The sequence below is a fragment of the Cupressus sempervirens genome, chromosome 2 (assembly GCF_028749045.1).
Source record: "Cupressus sempervirens isolate cs-2001-9-10 chromosome 2, ASM2874904v1, whole genome shotgun sequence".
Classification (NCBI taxonomy): Eukaryota; Viridiplantae; Streptophyta; class Pinopsida; order Cupressales; family Cupressaceae; genus Cupressus; species Cupressus sempervirens.
Genome location: NC_143119.1, coordinates 489313723 through 489326003, shown reverse-complemented (window position 1 = coordinate 489326003; position 12281 = coordinate 489313723). Strand labels below are relative to the sequence as shown.

Genomic DNA, 12281 nt, shown 5'->3' with positions numbered 1-12281 from the left:
TCATCAAATTTAATGCCGTCATAGATTTCAAAGTCTATTGCGAGAGCATCATCATTTTTGAATTGATCAAAAATTGGTGGTCCACATTGGTTCCAATCTAATAGTTTTGGATAACTTGATGCGATGTCATCATCAATGTTGAATGGGCTTTGGTTGAAGGTATATATATGGATATCTAATACAATGGTATAATTGGGGTCATGCTTAGAAGTTGGAGGACTGTTGGTTTCAGGTTGGATATCCTTAGATTCCTTTTCATCATTCACAACATCCATAGTCTTACATGTAGTTACCATAGTACTAGGAGGACCTATTCGTAATGGTTTAAATCCAAGCCCCAAACTAGGAGGTTGTCCTTTTGTAGTGATAGGTTCAATTATTCCTTGTTTTTGACATCCAAGACCACTATAGCCATCATAGCCTTGTTTCTGCATGATAGTAAACCCAAGTCCATACTTGCTAGGAGATATCAAAGTGGGTTTTTGTTCTGCCTTTGCTTTCTTAACACATACAGATGTATTCTCATTGATAGAAGTGGCATTTTGTGTACTAATCCCAGAGTGTTGGTCTTGAAATAGTTGTGATTTACCATAAGATTGGGGAGAAACTGGTGACTCCCTAATGTGGAATACTTGAGACATAAAGTATTCTCCACATCCTTTGTCTTTAATCTTTAGCTTTTCCTTGGCCTTAGTGAGGAGTATATCAACATCTGCATATTTGGAGGAATATGTGGGTTGTGCTTCATTGTTTGCGAGGACTTGGTATGTAGTAGCATCTCTCAAATTTGCACAAAACTAGAAAGGATTTGGATGACTAGGGATGGTAACCTCCACATTGTTATAGGAAAACTTCAGACATTGATGATATGTAGATGGAACTAGTTTCATAGCATGGAGCCAAGGGCATCCTATTATCATGTTGCAATTAATTTTGATATCTAGGACCTAAAATAATGTACTGTTAGTAGCTAGACTAACTCTAATGGGTAATATAATGACACCCTTGGAGAAGTGTTCACCATCATCATAGGATTTTATTTCTATTCTTTGAGAGGGATCTACATCATCCTTAGAATAACACAAACCCTTGACAACATTAAGAGTACAGATGTTCAGTCCTAGTCCTCCATCTATTGAGATATGTCTAACCGTGGCATTATGGATAAAAGCTTCTAAATGAAGGGGATCATTGTGGTTGGGTTTGTCCTTAGGAATATCCTAGGAGGAAAAGGTGATATGTTGTGATGCATATAGGTTCCCAACCATGTCCTAGAATTTGGAAAAATTGATGTTATCTGGGACAACTAACTTTTTAAGGGCTTCATACAGATCTTCTGATGTTGGGGGGATGCACGCAGTAGGTCTAAGATGAATATTTGCATATGGGTTTTGTCAAGCTATTCAACAAGGTTATAATGAGATGAAGTAGAAGCATTATGTATAATAGGGGGTACATGTATAGTAGATGTAGTAGGTCTAGATGGAGCTCTAGGTAGAGTGATCTTGGTATGACATGTAGTGACAACACAATAATGGTTTTTAGCCTTTAAGGTGAATGTGGATATGTGGGAATCAAACTCATTGAAATAGTTGATGGTGTAGTCATATACAATGCATGTATAGTTCACATTGGCTTGTGAATTTGAGTTTCAACTAGAAGCCTTCTCTTTGTTGTGATTACCCAAATGATCTTTAAAAATAGTGTGATCAGAGTTGGATGCTAGTAGTGATGGATCGACTATGATCACACCATCATCAATGAGGTCTTGTATTGCATGTTTTAGCTGAAAACATGATGAGGTCTTATGTCCTTTGGTGTGGTGCACAAAATTTTTTGTCATCCCACCAAGAAGCTTTTGTTAGTGGTTTGTCTTTGATCAAGGGTAACTGCATGAATTTTTTATTGAGTAATTGTTGAAGTATAGTCTAAAGAGGTACCCTAAGGGTATGAATTTTCTATCTTTTTTTATAGAATGTCTTCAAGGTCCATCTAGTAGGGAAGTCTCAATTTTCTATTGTGGAGGTGGTGTTTGATTTGGAGTTTGTGAATTCATACGATTTTCACCTTTCACAATTAGTTTAGGTTGTGTTGTGCTAATTGTATGTGCATCTACAATGCCATCATTAGTCACATTCTTGTTTTTGGAGAAAAATTTCACCTTGTCATTAGAGGAGTTGGTGTTTGTGTTTTCCTTGTTCATTTTGAGGATTCCCTTATGGATAAGAGCATCTTCAATACTAGCCCCTTTTTTCATCAGTTTGGAAATTGTGCTTGGACTTTTGATCTTGAGTTCATACATTAAATCAAGGACTATGTTTTCAATACATAGGTTAACTTGTTGTTCTTCAAGAATGTTTAGTGAGCATTGACTGGCTAATCTTCTCCAACATAGTAAGAATGTGATAAATGGTTTTCTTGTCTTTTATTTAGTTGAGCACAAATCAAAAAGTTTCACCTTATTCATAATGTTGAAGGCAAAGTGGGAGATGAATTTGTCTGCCAGCTCTAACCAAGATTTGATAGTACCGGGAAGTTTGGAGTACCATTCAAGTGTAGGCCATCGAGAGAATGAGGGAAAAGTCTCATGAGGTAGGTGGTCTCATCACTAAGTTTGGTACAAGAGGCACAAAATTCCTTGATGTGATCAACGGGGTTGCCTTTTCCTCAGTATTTTTCAAATCTTGGAGCCTCAAAGTGTTTTGGGAATGGAGGCATATACAAAATTTTATCAAATGAATTGGATGTAAGTCTCTTTTTGTATATAGAGCCTATTTCTTCTAGAATCCCAATGCCTTGACTTGTTTGGAAATTTGTTTGAATTGTTGTAATAACTCTTCATTAAGGTTTTTCATGATAGTCTTCTCTTCAAGCCTTTTGTGTCTACGAGTAGATCACTTGCTATGGTGAGAACCATGTCTACTTGGTTTTGACATTTTTGTGTCTAAAGAGTTAGGTGATGTGTCAGTAGGTGGTGGAGGTATGTTAGTACCCCAAAAACAAAAGAGTCCTTGCTGTGATACATGTTGTGGTACTTGTTGCAGTATCGACTGTGATTGTTGTACCATGTATTGTTATTGCATTACATGTTGTGGTAGTTGTTGTGCCATTTGCTATGGTTGTTTTTGAGATACCTCAGTCAATTGCATGTGAGACCATGTATGTGACTGTTGTTGTAGAGGTATTTTTTGGGGTTGTTGTGGCACATGTTGTTGATAGGAAATTTTTTTCTCAAGGTGTCTTTGGTATTCCAACTTTTGTTTGAGTTACTCTTGTTGTTTAGCAAGTATGGCCCATTGTTGTTGGAATTATTGATGGTACATTGTGTGTAAGTCAGGTGAATTTACATTGGATTAAATATTAGGGATATTGGATGCTTGCACTAGTTGAGGTTGTTGATGTTTTTGTTGATATGTTGAATGTGTGTTGAGTGGATTGGTAACATCAAGTCCTTGTGGCACTATAGGTTGATGTTGTCATGGGAGTTGGTTATGTCATTGAGAATTGAACATCATGTTTGGGTTGTTGTTTTGGTACCTTTGTGTGTTAGATGTCTCTCCTTGGGACATCATATTGATTTTACAATGAGACATATTCCTTTTGGGAATGGGTGTAATGTCAATAAGACTTTTCCTTTGTATGTCAATATGGATTGTTGCAATTGATGTTTCAAATGGTGTACTCGTGGGAGGCTATATAATGTTTGATGTCATAACATTTGGTAAAGTTAGGAGCAAGTGTGCACTTTGTTGATTTTCCTCCAAAGGAGGTATGTTTGGCATCCCTAGAGCACAAGTCCCTTTAGGCACATTTTTTGTTGCATTATGTGATTGAGATCAAGACTTAACATTCTTCTTGGATATTTAGGAAGAGTCTTATTTGCATTTACTAGTGGGGGTTCATCAAACAAGGGATTAATTTTGATGTTTTCAAATATATTTTGGAGGATTTGAATGGTTGATTCTTGATGGGACCTTTTAGGTGCCATCACTGTGTTTGAAAATTCCAAAGGTTTTTTTCCCTTATCTAAGTCCAAATTGATCATGGGTCGTATATTTTCAATTGTTCAGTTGGTTTGACATTTGGACTTAGGTGCCTCCAAGTATGGATTAAACTTGACAATTTCTTGAGTTACCAAAAGTTTGAAGTTTTTGTGCAAAGTTTTGTCTTGACATGCCCTAGCCATTTCTTCATTAGTGATGTCATAATTAGTGTCAAAGTCATCACTTAGGTGTCTAATACCCCAAAATTGGCACATTGCCATGTTAACCAATTCTGGTTGGATCAACCCTAAGTCCTATTTTACTAAACAATGCTTATTCTAGTTATTGTTATTTGACTTAATTATCATATATAAAAATCCCTAATCTACATTAATCACATTCTCTATTTAATTCCTAAGTATCGACTCAGATTAGTAGTGTTAAACCTATTGATTAGATTTAATTTAATTTAAAGTGTTCATAATTTGGTTAAATTTAATTATCTCTTAAAGATAATGTGCAAGGGAATTAAACATATTTAATTCAATGAGATAATGTCTTTATTTTAATTATTGGGTTTAATTACTCAATTTATTAGAAATATGCATTTATAAGGTCATATCTCATTTTATTAAATTAAAATAACCTTCCAAAAATCCTTCTCTTCAGTTCCAGAATGAGAATTCTAAGTGATCTATCTCTTGAATTGGAATTGACTTAATCAACTTATTCTCACACTCAAGTGAATTTCAATTAACTCTTCATTATACTCAGGATCTAAGTTAGTTAACCTCACCTACACTAGGAATCTTCCATCCTAACTGAGTCTTAGCTTCAATCCTAACCATTCATTTGAGTTCATCTCAAGCATTTAAATTATTTTGGGAATTCTATTTAAGGAGCTTCTAATTACTCATTATAGGATGTTGGAATAGAATTGCATCAAATTACTATCAAAATACTTATTCACTGGCTTAATATTTTCATAGCTCTCTTTGCTTAGCATTAATATCATATAGACTAAAATGCACTCATATAGCTTAATTTTCTTTTATTTGTTATTAAATTAAATTACATTCTCATATAGATTAATTGCACTATCATATAACTACATAAATCCTTTGTACTAAAAGGTCTAGTTGCTCACTTCTCAGTCTAAGAGAAAAGGTAAAATCCTTCTAGTTAGAAGGCAACAGGTCACACTAATTAGATTACTTGGATGAACAATTCAATGTTCGATTTGGGATGATCTCTCAGGTAAAGACCATGTTGAAGTGTGTGTGAGAATCTGAGGCCCACAATTCATATATACATTTTTGGCACCCACTGTGGGGCTAAGAAATCAATTTTTCGAACTTCATCTATTCTATTTTCTATTCTTTTAATGGTTCTGTTGCATTTGTCCATATAGATTTCTTGATTTTTGCATGAAATATCTCATTTTTGCACAAAGATTTGAAGATTTTGTCCCTTTCTTTGTACTTCCTTCCACAAAAATGTGTATAATTACATAGTTTCTCATGTGGTGCACAATATTTTCTCACATGGGCCTATGCAAGATTTTGTGCAAAATTCTGCAATAGCATGCAAAATACAATTTTCTAGAATTTAGTTTATCATTATGTTTGACTAATGAGTTTTCTCTAAAGCATTTTTCTTTCAGATTTTTGGTTTTTTGTAGCATAATAGTGGTTTGCAAGATGCTTGATGAAGACACCATTATCAAAAAAACTTGAAACACTTACTAACTTTGTGATTGTAGGATGATTGCCAAAGAAATGCATGTCAAAGACCAATTTCAAACCCACTTTAAATGTCATGTCTTCTTTTTTCTTTTCACACATAGTATAACTAAGGCTTGTGAACTTCATAGGGTGCAAGATAGGAGAATAGGGGAATATGCTCTTTACCACTTGGAAGTCGTGACCCAGGGTAAATCAAAAACCTAGAAGCCTCTGAAAGATGGCATTTGAGGGAGGCAATCAAGTTAGTGGTTCTCTAGTACGAATCCTTTTCTATGAAGGGATGATGATTTCCTTTTAGGGAATCAAAATCTTGAGAAAGGAAAAGTTTGGATTGACTAAGCTAACTTAGTGATTAACATGTCTTGCATGTTTGGGTGAGGTGATGAGGTAGAGGAGTATGCTCTTTCCCCTTGAGGGAAATTAGAAACTTAGACCCTTAGATCCAAACCACTAGTCTGATTCAACCCTTAGAGAGCCTGCTGGAGCAATCCAACCTCTAGGAATGATCCAAGTGAGCACAGTCCTTTCGCTGAAGATTCCAACTCACTAAAATAAAGAAGCATTTTAGAGTTAAATACACCAAAGCCATGTTAATTTCTTCCTCTTGATTTTTGATATCACATATCAAGAGGAGGCTATGTTTGTTACACTGGATGATGCTGGCCCTAATCTTGCTAGTCAAGTGTGTGCACTTTTAGATGCTGGTGTGGGTTGCTAGTCTTAACTTCACTTGTAAAGCCATTGGGGATTAATATGAATAGAAGCCAAGTAAAAAATTCTTAGTTTTTTGCTATGTGGTTCACCTTCGAAAGAGGGCATAATCTTTGTGCAAGGAGGGGGAAGAATCTCTCATGTAGAACTCACCATAGGCATATGCCTGGGTGTTAAAAGGTGGTATATTTTATTGACCCCTATCATAAGGGTGTTCATTCGATGTATATGTTATTGAGCCCTTGGAATACACCAAAAACACAGGTACCCTCTAGGGGGGTGACACAACTATGTGAGGTGAATGCATGAACATAAGTTGTGGGACAAAGGTCTTGCTTCCTCTACCATTTTTGGTTTTAGGGATAAAGCATGTTTGTTATTGAGTCTTAAACTTGTCCAAACCTATCAAAACAAAATAAAAGTCAAGACTACCCCATCCGTCTAAGTTGCTTTGTCCTCAGTTGGATTGTTTGTGACTACTGCTTACTTCCCATGTCTTTCTAAAAATAACTATCTTGTTCTAAACCAAAATTCTATTTAACAACTTGAAAACCATCTTTCTATCTATCTAAAATCTATCAAAACAACCAAAAATCTATCCAAAACTATCTAAACTTTGTACATCTTTTTGAAATTCAATCTTAGCTGTTAGTCTGGTCTTTATTTTTGCACCCAATTTGGCAATATTTCACATGATTATCCTTTTGGGCAACACTTCTTCACATGGCCCTATGCAAGTTTTCATGTGGTCCTATGCAAATCTTGTATGAGATCTTGCAAGCTTTTTCCTTTTGTAAGAATCCTATTTTCTTGTCAGTCTAGCACATCCTTGCACGACCCTGTATAAGTCTTCACATGAGAAACCTAGTCCAAAATTGTTGTTTTGAGTCTTTGACTAGTTCTTTATACTTTCTTGTGTAGTTCCCTGAGAATCTTTGAGTGGGATCTTGTCTCAAAATTTTCAAATTATTCTATCAAAGCTATATGTGCTCTAAGTCTAGTCTATTACCTGCAACAATTTAACTCTTTTTTTGTTTGCAAATAGTTTCAAACAACAACATCTTGCTTAGCTAATAACTTGTGACCTACACTCAACCTAGTCTCGTCTCCTAGTTATCTTGTTCTTTTCCTTTAGTGCTTGTCATATTTTTTTTTTTATGATAGTCATAATCTTTGGATGTTCTAGCAATTACTCAGACTACTCATACTTTGTATAAAACACTCCTGTCTTACATTTTTTGAGACTACATTCTAGTGCGGTCCTTGTTGAGGCTTTACTTTTTGTCCTTATCTATGATTGTGGTAACAAAAAGTAGAAATGTTTTTTATCCCCTTAGACTTAGATGAGGTAGAGCTAGGGGTCATAATCAGGGCAAGGGTCTCTTTCTAGTTCATACACGATCTATGTCTGGTTCATCTAGTGAGGAGTTTTCATGATCTCTTGCACCTATGAAATCATGTTGTGTTTAGAGAATGTTCTCTATCAACTTACAAAAAACAAGGAACCCCTTGTATCAAGAAGATCCTAAAACTAGTAAAGGTCATACATCTCCAAAAAATACAATGAAATTCTTATTTATAGGAACTTTCCAATCAAAACATACTAAAACTTATCACATCACTAAAATGGTTGGAAAAGAACTAGAACATGGAGAACATAGTAGAGACCAAGATCAACATAGGACTGAAAGAAATTGGGAACCTTTTATTGATGAGAATGAAGAAGAGGTTTTTAACACTCCTTGAGCATATCAAAAATTTTGTAAATACAAAAACTTCCATAAAGTCATGGAGATCTTTCTTAATGAAGAGAAAGAGAAATACTTTCTCAAAAATGCTCAAGAGGGAGCCAAACTACCTCATCACTTTAATGTTGAAACTATCATTACACCTAAAGAGGAAACCAAAAAATCTAAATTGCAAAAACAACTAAAGATCATGCAAGACCAACTTGCCCATCTAATGCATGATAAAGACAAACCTACAAAAACATACACTCTAGATGCTCTTTGTCCATTTCCTTTTGACAAGAGTATAGACATGTCTCCTTTTCCAAGAGGAGTTGAGTTACCTAAGTATGATAAATACTTTGGAACTACAAATCCCCAAGATCATTTATGGGAATTTGATGCTTTATCTATGAAATTTATGCATAATCAGACATATCTCATGTACCTATTTCCAAGAAGTCTAGGTGATTAAGCTATGGAGTGGTTTTCATGCTTTCCTATAGGTATCAAAACATTCGATGAGATTGCAAACTTGTTTGTCCAACAATACTCTTACAACATATAAAACCTGATTAACATTTGAGACTTGTGTAACCTTAAATAGAGAGTTGGGGAACCTTTCCTTACATTCCTTCAAAGATGGAGACAAGTTTACACCAAAATACTTACTAAAATCCCTAAAATGGGAAAACTTGATATCTTTATGGATAATATTTTATTTGATTTTGGGTATAAGGTTCAACTTCATGGTCCATGTACCGTTGAAGATATGGTCACATAAGCTATCTGGATATAGGAATTGATGGTCAAAAAGGGTGAGTTGACCTTTCAAAAGGACACTAAACAAGGATCCACTTCTAATAAGGACAACTCCAAGTATGTGAACAAAAACCAAGAGGTTGTGCATGACAGAGTTGTTAATAACATACTCCTAAAGCTACTAAGGTAGCTTTCAATCTCACAGACAATCTCAAACCATCCAAGAATGTTGAGAAAACTACTTCTGACAACAACATGATTGGAAACAAACCAAAGAGCTCATCTTTGGTTACACACCCAAAATGAGAATTTACACCTCTTGGTGAACCTTTGGATGTGGTCTATAAGATCTTCCTATAAAACAAGCTCATTTCTCCATTGGATAAATCTCATCCTTACGATCCACAACCTTGACCACCATGGTGGAATGAAATTGCATTTTATGAATATCAACAAAACAAAGGTCACAAAACCAAAAACTGCATCAACTTGTGTCACAAAATCCAAGACCTAATTGATAATGGTGACATTTTTATGGACAAACATAACAAGAATGCAAATCACAAGGCTTTCAAGGAGACATTTCCATCTTATGGAAAAGGAGAAAACTCACAATGGAAAGCTCATAACAAGATCAAATATATGTACTCTAATGATGATGATGAGATAGTCCATATGGTTGAACCCATGGATGTTGCGTACTATGATATTATTGTAGGACCCAAAAACAAGCTAATGTCTAACATACTATGAGAAAATCACAAACTCAATAAGCATACATTGACACTTTCTAGTCTACCATGAAATCCAAATAAGAAAAAGGAATAAACACAATGTTAAAAACCACCTCTTTCATTTGTAGCTCCCATGTCCTTGTTTCTTCTCCATATGATTTAGCTCCAAATTGCCTATAGTGCACACAGTTTTGAAGCAAAACCTAATATAGTGATAATGCTATGAGAATACTAGAATATGTGATTTTAGTGTAGGAAAGAGAGAGAGCAAAGACAAAGAAAACTATGGATTTGAAAATACTTAAGAATTAGGACCCAAGGACTCAAGGACACAAGGACTCAAGGACTCCAAGACTCAAGGACCAAAAACAAGAGGAAGAATGCTCATTTTATAATTAGTTTGCAAGATGAGAGTACTGGAATTGTCACCTCGGATATGCAACTTGGCAAGTGATTCCTTTGAGAATCTATGACACATATAACACAAGATGCCAAGTGTAGGATTGTACGATGCTTGGAAGTCAAACTTGGCTAAAGATAGAAGAAGATCTATGATACATCATATGACACCTCAAACCCACTTAAAGCTAAGAATTGATGAAAATGGAAACCAAATATGGATGTGTGTAAGAGAATAAGAATGTATGGAGTATGACATATCTTAGCCAAGTTTAAATGGAGAATCCATGATGTGTCATGCCCATGTGTCACAGTGATGTCAATATTATGTGGACTATCTGAATTAAAAATCCATTATTCTACACACATAGAAATTAGTGCAAATGGAATTAATGGTGGAAACTATGACTCAAGAAACTAAGAATTTCCATGGTTTATGAATGATGGATCAATTAATTAGTAAAATTAATTAATTAAAAAGGTTAGTTAAGAAGAATAATTAGTGAAATGACATAGGATTAAATTATGTGTTGTTTAACCCTATAGATAAAGTTAGTAGATGATTGACCAGTTTGATTAAATAAGTGTGATAGTATCCTTTGATGAAATGTGATGATAATGGAGATTGATTAGAATGATGATGGGTAGACCATAGGCATAATCAAATTGATTGATTGGTGAAAATGATAACATGCCAAGGACACATGACATGAATTAAGGACACATAACATTTAATTAACATTGTAAAATGCTACAAGATTGAGATTGATTGATAGGGTTGATCATAATGACATCGAAAAACATTTTCATTGTTATTAAATGGTTAATAATTCCATGATCTAACACTGAAAGACTTGACAATGTCAAATATCAGATGATGTGAATGATAGTTTGACCTAGTATTGAGAGCCATAACAATACTAAAATCATATTGATAATATTTGATAGATTGATAGGTTTCCAAGGTACTAAAAGCCACTCAAAAAATTATGATTGATTTGGGATATTGAACACATTTTGGGTTGATTAAGACTGATTTTGGGTGATTCTAGATTGATTCAGGGTGATTCTGAGTTGATTTGATATGATTTTGAATTTATTTGAAATGGTTTCGAAATGATATGAAATTGATGTAAAAGAGGATATGAATGATGACAACATTGTTGAGATATGATCAAGTTGGCCAAGAAAGAGAGAGAGAAAAGAGTAAGAAAACTAGGGACTTGAAAAGACTTAAGAATTAGGACCCAATGACTCAAGGACTTAAGGACTCCATGACTCAAGGATAAAAAATGAGAGAAAGAATGCTCATTTTATAATCAATTCGCAAGATGAGAGCATTGAAATAGTCACCTTAGATATGTGACTTGGCAAGATATTCCTTTGAGAATCCATGACATATATGACATAAGATGCCAAGTGTAGGATTGTATGATGCTTAGAAGTCAAACTTGGAAAAAGATAGAAGAGGATCTATGATGCGTCATATGACACCTCAAACCCACTTAAAGCCAAGAATCTATGACAATGGAAACCAAATATGGAGGTGCATAAGAGAATAAGAATATATGAAGTATGAAATATCTTAGCCAAGTTTAAATGGATAATCCATGATGTTTCATGCCCATGTGTTACAGTGATGTCAATATTATGTGGAATATTTGAATTAAAATCCATTATTCTACACAAATAGAAATTAGTGCAAATGGAATTAATGGTGGAAAATATGACTTAAGAAATTGAGAATTTCCACGGTATATGAATGATGGATCAATTAATTAATAAAATTAATTAATTGAGAATGTTAGTTAAGAAGAATTATTAGTGAAATGACATAGGATTAAATTATGGGTTGTTCAATCCAATAGAGAAAGTTAGTAGATGATTGGTCAGTTTGATTAAATAAGTGCACCAATATCCTTTAATCAAATGTGATGATAATGGAGATTGACTAGGATGATGACAAGTAGACCAAAGCCATGGTCAAATTGATTGATTGGTGAAAATGATAACATGCCAAGGACACATGACATGAATTAAGGATATGTAACATTCAACTGACATTGTAAAATGCTACAAGATTGAGATTGGTTGATAGGGTTGATCATAATAACATTGGCAGACACTATCAATTTTATTAAATGGTTGATAATGCCATGATCTAATACTAAGAGACTTGACAATGTCAAAGATCAAATGATGTGAATGATATTTTGATCT

At 34.4% G+C, this 12281-nt stretch overlaps 1 pseudogene; it reads left to right on the top strand.

The window, feature by feature from the left end:
* Positions 1-12281, top strand: part of LOC149573150 (uncharacterized) — a 57880-nt pseudogene that overhangs the window by 17556 nt on the left and 28043 nt on the right.